Source organism: Mustela nigripes, chromosome 2 (assembly GCF_022355385.1).
Source record: "Mustela nigripes isolate SB6536 chromosome 2, MUSNIG.SB6536, whole genome shotgun sequence".
NCBI classification, from domain to species: Eukaryota; Metazoa; Chordata; class Mammalia; order Carnivora; family Mustelidae; genus Mustela; species Mustela nigripes.
Window position 1 is genome coordinate 205,857,600 of NC_081558.1, and position 5,426 is coordinate 205,863,025.

Below are 5,426 nucleotides of genomic sequence, written 5' to 3' on the forward strand. Positions count from 1 at the left end.
AAGCTTAAGCAAGGTTGGGCTCAAGTAGACCTGACACAGCGGGGAGTAGGGACTTGGACCCTGAGCTTAGTTAAGGCAGGGTTATTTATGGGTTCTTGTTACTAAAGCACAGTGGGGATTCCTGTTACTAAAGCAGGGTGGGGGTTTCTGGAACCAAAGCAGTGTGGGCTTCCTGTTACTAAAGCAGGGTGGGGTCTCTGGAACCAAAGCAGGGTGGGGGTCCTTAGAACTAAAGTAAAGTAGGGGAAAGTTCAGCCCTTGGGCACAGGGGTCTGAGATGGCTGCCGGAGCTAAGATGGCTGTACTTATGCTAAGGCTAAACCTGAGGTGGGATGGCATTAATTTTTCTCGGCCTCCACATTTCCCCCTCTCAGAGGAACCTAAGGAAGGACCCAATCATGGGTCCAGACTGGTCTCAGCAACAAGATCCGGTGGTTGGTATTGCTGTCTGAGTACCATGAGCTGAACTATACTGACTCTGTCTTTGACAAAAGTAAGCAATATTAGTGGGATAAGTGAGAACGGTGCAGTCTTAGCTTTAGGGGATTGTCCTTGTCGGGCTGATTTTTCCATTCTGGGATGAAGTACTTGAGAACAGCGTATGGGTCAGCTGGCCAGACGTGGGTTTAGTGGACCCAAGGAGTAATCCCGTCGACCTTGAGAGCGGTGGGAGTGGTTAGGATCACTATGTAGGGTCCCTTCCAGCATGGTTGAAGTGTCTGGTATTGGTGTCTCCGGACATACTCTCAGTCACCCGGCTGATATCGATGAGGGTCTGGGGGTGGCCCAGTCTCTAGAGGGCCCTCAGCTTAGGCCACACCTGTTCCTGTGTTCGTTGTAACGATTGGAGAGAGAAAAGGAGTTGGTAATCTTCAAACTCAGCAACCACCTCAGGTTTTAAATTGGGAATAATAGGTGGAGGAATACTGAACATGATCTCCTAAGGGGTAAGTCCCATCTTATATGGGGAGTTTCGCACCCTATATGGGGCAAAGGGGAGGAGAATCACCCAATCCCCACCAGTCTCCAAGACTAATTTAGTGAAGATCTCCCTTAATGTTCTGTTCATCCTCTCTACCTGTCCTGAGCTTTGGGGCCTATATGCACAATGTAATTTCCAATCTGCCCCAAGTACTAGTGCCACTCCTGTATTACCTTAAAGGAATCCTGGTCCGTTGTTTGATCCAATCTTAACAGGAAAACCATACCTCGGTAAGATGTCTTCCAGCAGTTTCTTGGTCTCGGTCTGTGGGGTTTTATGTTTGGTGGGAAATGCCTCTGTCCATCCTGAAAAAATATCTACAAATACCAGTAAATACCTGTATCTGTATTTTCCAGGTTTTATCTCCATGAAGTCCACATCCCAGTAGGCTCCTGGGTGGTCCCCCCGGAGCCTGGTGCCGGGGTTAGATCCATGGGCAGTGGCATTAGTTAATTGACATGCATGGCAGCTTGCCAAATCTGTTCGATCTTTGATTGGGAGTCTTTGATGGTGATCTTTGCATGTCGCACCAAGTCTTCCATTTTTTTTGTTCTCATGTGTGTACTCCTGTGCATTTTGGATAGGACTCACCATCCCAGTTCCTCTGGTAGGATTATGCTACAATCTGCAGCTCTCCACCAGCCATGTAGGCATTGTGTTCCAGGCAGACGTCTAATCCATTTAAGTCTGCGTCAGCGTAGTTGGGGTTGTCTGGCAAGTCAGTGCTCCCAGATCAGGCAGTGTGGTCACTAAGACATGGTCCACTGAAAGAGCTGCCTCTTGCCTTTAAGTCAGCTGGCTGGTTTCCCCTGGCCATTGCATGTCTGCTTTTTGATGTCCCGGACAATGGATAATGGCTAGTTCCTTGGGCAGCCAGAGGGCTCTTAGGAGCTCAAGGATTTCTACTTTGTTTTTAATAGTCATTCCTTCTGCTATTAAGAGCCCTCTTTCTCTATAAATGGCTCCATGGAGATGTGGGCTGTGGCAAAGTCGTAGCTGCTATCAGTGTAGATGTTTATCCTCTTGCCTGCTCCCATTGTTAGTGCCCTAGTTAGCACAGTCAGTTCTGCACATTGGGCAGAAGTCACAGCCACCAACGGTTCCGCCCAGACAGTCTCTGTCTCTGTGGTCACAGCTGGCCCCGCATACCTGATTCTTTCCCAGACAAAGCTACTGCCGTCTGTACACCAGGTGTCATCTGCATTCAGCAGCGGTTGTTCCTGGAGATCGGCTCTGACTCCATGCACCTGAGCCAGGATTTCTTGGCAGTCATGTGGGGGGGCGTGTCCCCCTCAGGGTAAGGGAGCAGTGTCGCTGGGTTTAGGGCTGTTGGTGCCTGGAACAAAATTCTGGTAGAGTTCAAAGCAAGCTCTGGTAATGAGTCAAGCGGGCATTGCTGATCCATTGGTCCGGGGGTTTTGTGAGTACCCCTTCAACAGCATGTGCGGTAGTGATGTATAATTCCTGCCCCATAGTCAGCTTTTCTGCATCTTTAACCATGGTGACCACTGCAGCAATAATTTTTAAACATGGAGGCCATCCAGCGGTCACAGCGTCTAATTTCTTTGAGAGGTATGCTACCAGTTTCTTCCAGGGGCCCATGTATTGAATTGGGACTCCCTTTGCCACCCCTTCCTTTTCATCCACGTAAAGATGGAAGGGCTTAGTCAGATCAGGCAGCCCGAGTGCTGGGGCTGAAAGCAAGGCTTGTTTAAGGTCATTGAAGGCTTTGTCCATGGCCTCAGTCCATACAAAGTCCTGTTTTTGCTTCGTGGCCTTGTAGAGGGGCTTAGCTATATCAGCAAAACCTGGGATCCACAATCGGCAGAACCCAGCTGACCCTAGGAATTCATGTACCTGGCGGATGTTTCGAGGCTGTGGGATTCTCACAATTCTAACCATCTTTGTCCATCTTTTAATTTGTACCCCAGGTAGCTCACCTCCATTCTGCAGATCTAGGCCTTCTTAGCTGAAGCCCGGTATCCCAGAGTTGCTATCATTTGGAGCAAGTACATGGTGCCTTGTAGGCACGTTTCCTGGTCCTCTGCTGCCAACAGGATATCATCTACATATTGTAATAGAGTCAGATTAGGGTGTTTGGCACAGAACTCACCTAAGTTTTCATGCAGTGCCTCGTTTAAAATGGTGGGTGAATTCTTGAATCCTTGTGATAGTCGAATCCAGGTGAGTTGGCCATTGATGCCCTTCACCCATTCAAAAGCAAAGAGATCTTGGCTCTTCGGGGCCAAGGGCAAGCTGAAAAAGGCATCCTTTAGGTCTACCACTGTATACCAAGTCTTGTCTGGGGGCAAGGTGGAGAGGAGGGTGTAGGGGTTTGGGACCATAGGGTGCATGTCCATCACCCATCAGTTAACTTCCCTCAAGTCCTGGACCAGTCTATAATCATTAGAGTGGCTTTTGTACTGGCAGCAGGGGAGTGTTCCATGCCGACTGAAGGCCGCAATATGCCTGAGTCTAGCAGTCGCTGGATGTGTGGAGTGATCCCCGTCCATGCTGTGAGAGGCATGGGGTATTGGCGGACTCTGACTGGTTCTGCTCCTAGCTTTAGTTCAATGTATATTGCTGACCAATGTTGGGTCAATCCCATTCCCCCAGTTTCTGCCCACATTTGGGGAAACTCCTGCAACCAGTGGTCAATGTCAGTCATTCATTCTGGGGACATTTGGTGAAGATGATATTTGTCCTCTAGGCTCATGATAAGCACCTGGATCAGGTTTCCCTCTCTATCCAGAACCTTTGCCCCTTCAGGGTGGAAACTAATTTGGGCTCCCATCTTGGTGAGTTGGTTGGTCCCAGCCTAACAGGGGGTAAGGGCACTCAGGAATGACCATGAAGGAGTGGCTTACCCAGCCCATGCCAAGGTCCACTGTTCTTCAGGTAGTCCATGAATATTGTTTAGTGCCTGTGGCCCCCTGTACCCATGAGGTCTTATTTGCCAACTTCCCTTGAGGTTGTAGCAAGACAGAGTGCTGTGCCCCGGTGTCTACTAGGAATTTAATTGGTTGCCCCTCCAATTTAAGGGATACCCTGGGCTCAGGGAGGGGTGCAGAACCCTCACTCCCCTAGTCATCTAACTCTTTGACCTCCAAGATAGTAGTGGAGGCCTTTGGTCTTTTGTCAGGGGATTCCTTTAACCAGGGGCAGACCCTTGCCCAGTGGCCTTCTTTCCTGCAATAAGCACACTGGTTTCTATTCAGTTTGGGGCGTTCTCAGTGGAGGCCATCCCCCTTACCTTCTCCTGAAGCCAACTTCTTGAGACATCACTGTTTTTCATGTGGGTCATCGATGGTCATGGCCAGTAGGATCTTAGCCAGGTTCCAAGTCTGACAGTCACTTATCCTAGCCTGTTGCTCCTCCAGGGTCTCTCCATTATTGTAGACTCTTTCTGACACCACTGTCAGATCCTGTAGACTCTTCTCTCCTAGTCTTTCTACTCTCTGTAATTTCCTTTTAATGTCCAGAGCAACTTGGTTAACAAAAGCCATAACTATGGCAGCTTTGGTCTCTGGGCCTCTGGATTCATAGGGGTGTACTGTCTGAATACCTCTATGATCCTTTCTAGTAATGCCACCGGACTCTCATCTTTACCCTGTTTTACATCATATACCTTGGCCAGATTGGCAGGCTTATGTGCTGCAGACTTGAGACCTGCCATTAGAGTCTGGCAAGAGACCTGGAGCTTCTCCTTACCTTCTGTCGAGTTGTAGTCCCAAGTGGGGGCGAGACAAGGGGAAAGCTGCATTTATGAGATCAGGGTTCTGAGTTGGCTGCCTGTCGTTACCCAGAATGGACTTCCAGGCTTCCACCTGGATTTGTTCTCTTTCCTCAGTGGTAAAGAAAACCTGCAAGAGCTGCTGACAGTCATGCCAGGTGGGCTGATGAGTGAAAAGAACAGTATCCAAAAGATCAGTCAGATCTGTTGGGTTATCAGAGAACTTTGCATGTTGAGTTTTCCAATTGTATAAATCACTAGTAGAGAATGGACAATATAACACTGGTTCATCCCCTGTTTCATCAGTGGGTCCCATGGCACAGAAGGGAAGGTTTGAGGAATCAAACCAGTATGGCCGGTCCCAGGTTTGAGGCTGGGGCCGCTTGATGGGACCGTCCATGTGTCTCTGCCACCAGCCCATGCATGGGGGCCCCTCCATATGGGAGGGGGTATGGCATTCCCTGGACAGCCCCTGATGCCTCTGCTGGAGGGGCAGACGGGGTGGAGGGGAGACCTGGTAGGGTGGCAGAAAAATCAGGTCCTCCGTGGGAGTGTCCTGGAAGACCAGATAAAGCAGAGTCTTTGGTTAGGACTCCGCTTTCTTGTTAGACTTAGGAGTTGGTTTCCACAGGGCCAGGATCTTGGGTGTAGGTCCTGTTTCAGGAGGGAGAAAAGGTTTAAGCCAGAAGGGAGGATTCTCTATCATGTCCT

At 49.5% G+C, this 5,426-nt stretch overlaps 1 pseudogene; it reads right to left on the reverse strand.

Annotated features, from left to right (window-relative positions):
* Positions 1-1,768: 1,768 nt before the first annotated feature.
* Positions 1,769-5,136, reverse strand: LOC132010651 (uncharacterized; annotated as a pseudogene).
* Between the last annotated feature and the right edge of the window lie 290 nt (positions 5,137-5,426).